Raw genomic sequence first — 10,732 nt, forward strand, 5'->3', positions numbered from 1 at the left:
AAGCTGGAGTAATTGAAGCTGTTTGTTTAACTCAAGTTCTCTTTAGCTTCGCGCGCGGCTGCACATGAATTTGTTAAATTCCCCAGTCCACATTTACTTGTCACGTTTCGTTTCTCGAGAGTTAAACTCCGTAAACTTTGACCAACATTTTAAGGACCCGTTTGGCCATGAAAAAAACTTTTCACTTTTTTCCGGATTTTTTTTCACTTTATTTGAAAATCAGCGTTTGATCATGAAAATTTCAAATACACCTTGTAGTATTTGGAATTTGAAAAACACTTAAAACTCTATTTCACCTTTTTTCACTTTCAATATATTAAAACAACGAAAAATTCTTTGCAAAAACTATAACCAAATACAACTCCATCTTCAACTTCAACTCCAACTCCAACTTCAAAATTCTAAATAAAGTGAAAAAATATATAGTTTTCATGGACAAACGCCTACTAAGATGTATTTTTTCATTATATTAATATGAGAAGAATTGTAACTTGTACTATTTTTCGTACAGTTCCCGAACATCTAAATTTTAGTTTTAAAATATTAAATTAATTTAATTTAATTTAACTTCAAAGATTAGTTAGATTGCTTCCGATGATCCAAACGTGACAAGTAAAAATTAGTCAAACGTGACGAAGGGAGCATACATTTAGTTGTGAGACTTGGCTCCTCTCCAGTAACGTTCTCTCCATTTTCGTCCAGTGGAGACACAGATTTTTAACACCTGTCTCATTAAAATGTTAATGACCCAGATCTGTTTGGCCTTAACCATGGTTAAGTTATTTCTCTTTTATCCTTCCTCCCTCTTCAAAAACTAGATTCTCACCCACATGCATGATCATCCTCTTATCCTCTCCTTCTCCTTAGTAGTACTTGAAACATTAATTAAGGATTTGAAATCTATGTAACAAACTTTTAATTTAAACTGAATTTGAAGTCATCCGTCTTGTTTCAAAATGAAATTTTATTTAATATTTGTTGGGTGAAGAAAACAAGTGAATCAAGAAGCGGGTGCAATTAAAAATGTTTGCAGTCCAGGACCTTGTAGCTCTCTTTCAGTTGTAGTACTGCAGGTCTGAGTTAAATCAAGAAGACTAAATATTCTTTTTACATAGTAGTAGTATTATTCTTTTCTTTTCTGTTCCTCATACCTAATTCTGCTTATATCCTTTCTTACTTCCTCCATTTAAGCAGAGTTTGGATATGTTACCAACTTCAATTCTGTTGTGGAAATTAAAGGGAAAGGTGGAAGAGATCTCAAAAAAAATAAGCCAAGAAAAAAAATGTTGCCGAGAATTTTAGGGTTTTGGAAGGTGAAGAAGAAATTAAAAAGGAGTAAGTGAGATACCAAAGTAATCATGGTTAAGACAAAACTGATATGGGTCATTAAACTTTTGAAATTTGTGCTCTAAAACAAGGTTTAGATAATTGTTTGGCCGTAAATCATCTCATATATGTTAAGTTGTGTCTGAATCTAATGTGACATTCTTTTTGGGATAGACTAAAAAGAAAAATGTGTCATATAAATTGGGATGGAGAGAATACTATTAAAGAGGACGTGCTTTTAGTATAATTATTTTTTATTTTAAACCCTCGAACCTTAGACCTCTGATTAAGGAAAGAGGCAGAAATGCAATTTACACCAGATTTGTCTGAACACAATACTTTTCGATGAGGCAGTCGGAGGGTATAATTCATATGTATAATATTCCAACAAATTTTAGATCTGAATTTATAATTTTAAAAATTTAATAGATTCAACACTAAAAATCTTACAGGTTGAATTCATAAAATTTTAATTTTAGATTCGTTTCTAAATGGGGATCATGTTCATCCGCCATGACCCTTGATAATCGGTTAACAGTGTGTATACAAGAATAATTGTGTAAAAAATTGTAGTAGTATATATTTCCAATCTTCCGTGTATAAGACGGAAGCCCCCATAAATGGTTTTCAAAAAATGGGTGATCAAAAGATCTAATTACTATGCCTATCTTGGTGGTCGTTACTTTTGGTGGTCTTTCTTTTCGGCTGACTCCTCTTCGTGTTCTATTAATCAGAAGCATCCAGCAGCACCACGCCGGTTTAGAATTCGATTCTAAGGGCGGCCGACCCCTGACCCTTCCCACCTGGCCGCGTGTGGGCCACACTTTTGAAAGGTTTTCTAAGTGGGTTCTTCCAGTTGTGTATAGCGCGAATCAACCTGAGAGAGAGAGAGAGAGAGAGAGAGAGAGAGAGAGAGAGAGAGAGAGAGAGAGAGAGAGAGAATTGAAGTATCACTTTTTTTGCAAGTTTCCTACTTGAACTATCAGGTGTTTGCATTTCCTAACTGAACTATCACCAACTATTTATCAAAGAACACCTCGACTAGTATCTGATGGTGGTGCCTGATGTACACTCCCTTTTTTTCTTTAAAATTGTGCCAAATGGCACTCCACGTAGATAACTTAAGGAATTAATTGAATTATTTTTTTTAAAGAAAAAATTAAGAGATAATGGTAAAAAGCACACATGAATTATTATTGTTTTGTGAGTTTTCTATTTGAACTATCAAGTGTTTGCATTTTCTACCTGAACTCTCACCAACTATATATCAAAACACACCCCCTTAATGTGTCAGCTGCCATGAGGACGAAATTACGGACAAATTAAGTTGTCACGCGCCTTTTGGCGATTGTATTCAAACACTTGGTCTAGTCAGTTTCGAGGTGTTTTTTAATAAATAGTTCGTAATTGTGCAGGTAGGAAACACAAATATTAGATAGTTCAGGTAGAAAACTGGCAAAAATGTGATATATATGAGTTGTGTAATTTATTTCACATTGGGTTTATACCTGGAATCCTTGACCAATTTACACACTGTCATGTGGCTTTTATAAAGCTCATCTAGTTAACCGTTAGTTTTAGGGATATTTTTTTTAAAAAAAAATAACTTAAGAGCACCTTTAGTCCAATAAGTGGAAGGATAGTATTTTTTAGCTAAAATTCAATATACTAGGCACATTTTTGGCCCTCTTCCCATTTTAGATAAGTCTTTTTCTTTTTGTCAGCTGAATTCATTTGGAACGTGATTAAAGATAAGAGGACCACATGACCGAGGATCAAACGTCTTTATATCTACCACTTAAATGGTATAAATAACTTTTATGGATTAATTTTGGCATTGTCTTTAAAAATAATTACTAGTATCTTATTAAAATCCTACTGATGAAATTCGAAATTCCAAAATAACCTGTCAATTGTCATGGAACTATGAATCCTTGTTTTCAAGTATAGTAGACCTCTTTATAATGGTCATCCTCTGTAACAAAATTTTATTATAACGGTTAGATTTTTTTTTTTTTTGGGACAAATTTTTATCATGTTATGTTACATATATATGTTCTTTATAACAATATTTTGCTACAACACAAAAAAAAAAAAAAAAAAAACTGTACAACCGACGTTGTTATAAAGATATTTGTATTGGGATATATACTATTAATCATGTGCTTGGATATAGTATTTATTATAGAATAATTATTTATTCAATTTTAATAAAGAGTTAAATAGATCATGTACTAGTATGTGTGTCCTTTACTTATATAGTAGATGATTTAGTGTATATAGTTTATCTTATACACGGAAGATTAAATCATCGGTTTTTATAAATATAAAGTTTTATGTTTACAATCCAAGATAGAAATTGAACAAAGCTATCGATATGATTGTAGCACAAAATTAAATATAATTATCTTCATTATAGGAACGGTATAGTTCTGACTTCTTGTGTTAGTACATTTTGTGTTTATTGAATGGACCAAGTAGAGATAAGCGTTTTTGTACTGAATATATAAAACAACCTCTCGAGCTCATTAAATGTACTTATACTCTTAATGTTGATATGATTATTATGATAAATGTGATTTTTTCATTATTTTGATTTATTAAAAGGTGCGACTCAATTGCGAGTCAATATATTCCTGATAAATTGGATAATGACAAAATACATTTGTGAAATAATAATTAGTTGATAGAATCCATGTCTTGACTTAGAGATTGATGATACTCCTTAAAGGATGCTTATAAGTCTCATGTGAAAACCCTACAGGTGAATTTTGTATCCGTCACATGAAATAAGTTAAGCGGATGTATAAAGGATTTAATTAGTAATCTTTACATGAGGAGTTAAATAAGATTTATTGAAAGATTTCGAAATTAAACTGAGGAGTGCAATTATAGTTTTTTAATGGAATAATCTGTAATCTATTGTCGTAGGATTAATTCATTCATATTTCATATTAACCACGATTGGAAGCCTCGTTATTTATTCTATGGTCCTGCTATGCCTAATTAATTGACGGACTTGGAAAATAAGTTTCTTGGAGGAAAAGTAGTCTACACGTCTAGGGTTTACACCCTAAGACGTGATTATAAATAGAATACTATTCAGCTCTAAGAGGGACAACTTTTTCTCAGCCGTAATACTTGCCCACACGAGTATTCTCTGTCTGAAGGCTAGTTAGGTTACATAGTAGAAGACTGCAATCTGTGGAACTGGAAGACGATCGTGTGGACGATACTCACTCAATCTTGAAGATTCGATCGCTGTCACGCTTCAAGATATAAGTATCGATTTTATGTTTGATTAAAATCTGTGATTATGTGTTGCCTATATTACATGCAAGTTCAATTCTGGCTATTTACTTCCACTGTTTATGCTTGTATTCCATCAATTTGAATGTATGTGGGATTTGATTTGCACGTCCCGTTAGAAAACCCCAATTCGTCTTTTTGGGTCTATTTGTTGGACACACTTGATACTACTATAGATCTCTTTAAGTTGGCAACTTAAATATTTTTTGTTTAAACTATATTTAAATTGGAAATCTACCTTATTCAACGAAATAGCCTATATTAAATGATGACTTGTAACGACCAAATTTGCCTTTTTGACTTCAAGATTACTATCGTCCAGTCATCGACCGGATAATAAAACCCAATTGTACAATTTTCTTCTGATTTGTATAACTATACTGAATACATTTACAATTGGTTATCTCTGTTATAAAATAAATAAATTAATGAGGCTTTTGTAACTTCCATTCATAAACAAAGATTAGCTCTTTAGTTGGCCGGCCTTGAGGGTTTTAATAATTTGAGGCTCCAAAACCCATTACTAATCATGTCGAAGTAACTATGCACTACACTTGATTCTAATTTTGAAATTTGTTCTGGGAATTATGGTTTGGAAGAGTGAACATATTCGTAGGAGAACCTTTTGCATCTTAGGGTGCGTTCGGTAAGGAGGAAAATGTTTTCCGGGAAAATGTGGTGTTGGAAAATAAGTGAATTTATACTTATTTTCTCATGTTCAGTTGGGTAGTGAAAAATAAGTGAATTCCTTACTTATTTTCTCATGTTCGGTTGGTTGGTAGAAAACATTTTTTTGAAAAATACCCATCCAAGCCCCACAAACCCCACCCCCAACCCCACCACCCCATACTACACCAACCCCCTAACCAAATCCCAACCCCACCCAATCACCACCCTCGAACGCACTTCATCTTCACCGACACGTACCTCATACCATCACCCACCCCACACTACCGTTAACAACAACATACCCAATGAAATCGCATATAGTGAGGTCCGGGGAGGATAAAATGTACGCAGACCTTATTTCTACCTTGGGATGTGGAGAGACTGTTTCCGTAGACCCTCGGCACAAGGACAAGCAGTTCAAAGTAGTAGATAAAAGACATGAAAAAAAAAACACTGTAAAAAGCATGAAAAAGCCGTTTGAAAAAAACAAAGAAGCAGTAACTACCATATAATAGTATGATAATCAAAGTACAAGAAACAACAGATAGTAGTAAAAACCGTAGGCAAAAAAAAAAAAAATACAAGAATAATACACCACACCACCGTTAAATTGGGATTCATTGCACCGTTAATCTTCAATACATATTGCAAACTAAAATTCTTACACAAAGTTGCCTCTTTTTTATTTTGCTGGTTCTCTCTAGAGGCCTTTTTATCAAATTGGAATCTCCTGCACCATGCTATAAAAAATTTAAAAGTTTAACGAGACAAAGACAAAACAACAAATTACAAGATTATTCAAGTGTGAAATCGATAAAAAGAAATGTACAGCAAAGGAAAAAGGAGAAAAAGGTCAAACATGTGTTGGAATAGTTAGTGTTGAGAGTACACGGGAGAGAGAATGAATTTTGGAGAGACAAATAAGTTACTTTTTTCAGAGAGAGAAGGGAAAGAGTTGTTTTTTTGTTATGTGATAGAAAAATTATTTGGATGATTTTCTATTACTGGGAGCCAAAGGATGCTCGATTACTTGGAGTCAAAGGATACTTGGAGCCAAAGGATGCATTACTTAGAGCCAAAGGATACTTGGAGCCAAAGGATGCATTACTTAGAGCCAAAGGATGCTAAGATGTGGAGGAGAATTGAAATGTTCATGTAGCACACTTGGAGCCCAAGTATTTGCCTATAAAAGAAGAGGCAATTTTTCTTTGCTAATAATATAAAGACAACTGTTTTCTAGTGGACGTAGGATCATTTTGATCCGAACGATGTTAAATCTTGTGTTCTTTCTTTTACGTTTCCGCTAACAATTGGTATCAGAGCTTTAAGAATCTTTGAAGATCCTAGGAGGAAGAACAAGAAAATATGAGTTCCATGAAGTTTGAAATCGATAGATTTAGTAGGCGCAACAACTTCAATATCTAGAAGATCCAGATGATGGCGTTACTGGGAGGAGAGGTTCAATCCACGCTATTGACGGAAAATGTCCCGATGATACATCGGCTTCCGACAAGGAGAAGATTGAAGGGGATGCATTAAGTGTAATCCAACTGTCCCTTGCACCTAACGTGATCTGTAAAGTGAGTACAAATACCGATGAGATGGCCAAATAGTTATGGGACAAGCTACAAGGGCTTTACCAGGACCGATCGGTGACAACAAGGATGTTGTTACAATGGTGTCTTCAGACACTTAAAATGGGGTCAGGTACTTTGTTACAAGATCATTTAGACGCGTTCAATAAACTTGTCATAGACTTATAGCTTGCAGGAATTAAAAAGGACGAGGAGCATATGCTTTGCTATTTCATTGACTTCAGGATATCATGATATCAAGAATTCAATGATGTATAGCAATGAGCCTATAAACATTGAGAAAGTGCGGCAAGCACTTAAATCTAGTGATGTGGGGAGGCATCTTGAAGAAGACAGAGATGATCAGAAAAGTGAGCTCTTTGTGAGAGGCCGAACTAGCCAACAGGGAAGGAGTAAATCAAAGCACAGATCAAAGTCTCATGTGAACAAGAAAAATGCACTTTGAATGAGATTGTCCAACGTCAAAGTCCAAGAAAAAGGCGAGTGCATCCATAGTTGAATAGGTACATGATTATGATAGTGATTATGTACTTACAACATCATGCAATAATGGAAGTTATGGAAATAAATGAGTGTTAGACTCTAATTGTACTCTGCATATGACGTTCCGAAGAGTCTGGTTTAGCAACTACGAGAAAAGTGGAGGAACCGTAGTAATGGAAAATAATGCAACCTGTGTAATAATTGTCATTGGCTCAGTTCGGGTTCGCTGCCATGATAGAGCCATGAGGACTGTTACACAAGTCCGTCATGTTCCTGATCTGAAGAAGAATTTGATCTCCCTGGGTACTCTGAATGAACAAGGCTACAAGTATATGAGCGAAGGAGGAACTATGAAGGTGACTAAAGGTTCTTTAGTCATACTGAAAGGCAACCTGGAGGATGGCCTTTACATATTGGCAGGAAGCACCATTGTTGGCTCTGCAAATGCATCTATAGTGTAGTTATCTAATGATGACAAGGAAAGATTATGGCACATGAGATTAGGTCATATGAGTGCACGTGGACTGGAGATGTTGAGCAACCGTAACCTTTTGAAAGGTGAGAGGATCAGTACACTTGAATTTTGTAAGCACTGCCTTCTAGGAAAGCAGAAAAAGGTCAGCTTCAGCACTGGCAAACACAAGATAGGAGGGGTGCTAGACTACATCCATTTAGATTTATGGGGTCCCTCTAAACTTCCATCGAAGGGCAGAAAGAAGATGGTATCTTCTCACTTTTATTGATGATTTCGCACGAAAGGTTTGGGAGCATTTTTTGAAGGAGAAAAGTGAGGATTTTGAAGCATTTAAAGAGTAGAAGATTTTGGTTGAGAATCAAATGGAGTGGAAAATAAGTATCTTCGCACAGAAAATAGCTTGGAGTCTTGCAGTGAAGAGTTTAATGATTTCTACAAGGTTCATGGAATCTCAAGACATAGGACTGTTAGAAACACCCCACGTCAAAATGGAGTTGCCGAGATGATGAATAAAACTCTTCTTGAAAAGGCTAGTTGTATGCTCCTACAAGCCAAAATGTCTAAAGTATTTTGGGCTGAAGCAGTTCATACTGCTGCTCATATTGTTAATCGATCTCTAGCATTGGCGATTGACTTTAAGACTCTGAATGAGGTATGATCAGGTCAACCCTCTAACAATTCATACTTAAGAGTCTTGTCCAACTTATTATCATGTTAATGAAGGAAAGCTTGGACCAAGGACCAAGAAGGTCGTATTCGTAGGTATGTGGATGGTGTAAAAGGGTACAAACTTTGGTGTTTGTCTTTACTCAAATTTATAGTTCGTAGAGATGTTACCTTTGATGAATCCTCTATACTTGATCCTCGTAAAGTTTTCATAGAGTTTTCAGGAAACGAGAACAACGAGCAAGTAGAGCTTCTGGTGGAGCTTACCAAGGAAAAAAATCAAGAGACTCAGGTTAAAGATGAGTCAAAAGATGTAGGTCTTGAAGAACTTGCTGTCAATGAACTATACACAATTGCGAAGGGAAGGGAAAAGGGGCAAATACGAAGACCGGAATGCTTTATAGATCAAGCAAACCTGATTGCATATGTGTTCGTAGCTGCAGAAGAAGAGATTAAGGATCTGGAGCCCTCCTCGTATGTTAAAGAAACTTCTTGAAAGGATGCTGCATAATGTCGGTTAATCATGACCGAAGAGATGGAGTCTCTTCACAAGAATCAGACAAGGGTCTTAGTGAAAAGGAAAAAGGGGAAGAGAACAGTTGGATGCAAATGAGTCTCCAGAAAGAAAAAGGGAATTCTTGAAGTGGAAGATGCTAGGTCAATGCGAGATTGGTTGCAAAAGGTTTTAGTCAGAAGGAGGGAATTGACTATAATGAGATTTTCTCTTAATTCGTGAAGCATAGCTCAACTAGCATGCTACTAGCGTTGGTTGCACAATTTGACTTGAAGCTTCAACAGCTTGATGTCAAAATGCTTTCTTACATGATGATCTAGAAGAGACAATCTATATGGATCAGCCTGAAGGTTTCTTAGCTGAGGGAAAAGAAGATCATGTATGCCAACTGAAGAAGTCTTTATATGGTTTGAAGCAATCCACTAGACAGTAGTACAAGAGGTTTGATGCATTCATGACTACACTGAATTCTCAAGGAGTGCATTTAATAGCTGTGTGTATCACAAGAAGATGTCTGGTAACTCAATGATTTATTTAATATTGTATGTTGATGATATGCTTATTGCTGCTAACAACATTACAGAGATAAATGCTTTGAAGAAACTGTTGAGTAAGGAATTTGATATGAAGGATTTGGGAGCTGCAAAGAAAATCCTTGGTATGGAGATTTCAAGAAAAGACGATGTTGTACATCTTTCTCAGAAGAGGTACATCGAAAGGGATGTCTAGAGATACAATATGCATACGTGCAAGCCTGTAAGTACACTGTTAGCTCCTCATGTTAAACTTTCAGAGTTACAAATGCCTCAGTCCGAGGATGAGGTGGAGCATATGTCAATGGTTCCTTATGCCAGCGCAGTTGGTCGAGTTATGTATGCTATGGTATGCACACGTCCAGATATTGCTCAATCTATAAGTGTAGTAAGCAGACACATGTCCAACCCAGGAAAGAGGCATTGGGAAGCTGTTAAGTGGATATTGAGATATCTCAAGGGAGCTTTTGATGTTGGTCTGACCTTTCGAAAAAATAATGAAGGTATTTCAATTCTCGGTTATATGTATTCTAACTATGCAGGGGGGATCTTGATAGAAGGAGGTCCACAACTAGATACATCTTTACTCTTGTTGGCAGTGCAGTTAGTTGGAAATAGACTCTGCAGTCGATTGTCGCTTTGTCTACGACAGAAGCAAAATACATGATAGCAGTAGAGGCGATGAAAGAAGCTATCTCGTTGACAAGTTTTGGTGGCAGAATTGAGTTTGATTTAGCAGGAATCAACTCTTAGATGTGATAGTTAGAGTGCTATTCATTTGATTAAAAATCAGAGGTTTCATAAGCGCACTAAACACATCGATGTTAGATTACATTTTATTCTAAATTTTTTTGAAGAGGGAACTATCAAGTTCGTGAAGGTTATCACAAACAATAACGTTGTAGACATGTAGACCAAGATAATCCCACTTGCTAAGTTTTCACATTGCAAGGACTTGGCAGGAGTACGCATCAACCGATGCAACTCCAAAGGGAACAATTGTTAGGTGGAGGTGGATGTTCAACAATGGTTTGATTCTTCTTGTTTCTTACAATGAGGTTGCCCAGTAAGCTTAGAAATGTTTTCCAGAGTTGTTCATACGCATGCTCGGAACACAAACCAAGGTGGAGATTGAAAGAGTTGTTTTTTTGTTATGTGATAG

This window comes from Lycium barbarum, chromosome 4 (genome assembly GCF_019175385.1).
Source record: "Lycium barbarum isolate Lr01 chromosome 4, ASM1917538v2, whole genome shotgun sequence".
In the NCBI taxonomy this organism is placed as follows: domain Eukaryota; kingdom Viridiplantae; phylum Streptophyta; class Magnoliopsida; order Solanales; family Solanaceae; genus Lycium; species Lycium barbarum.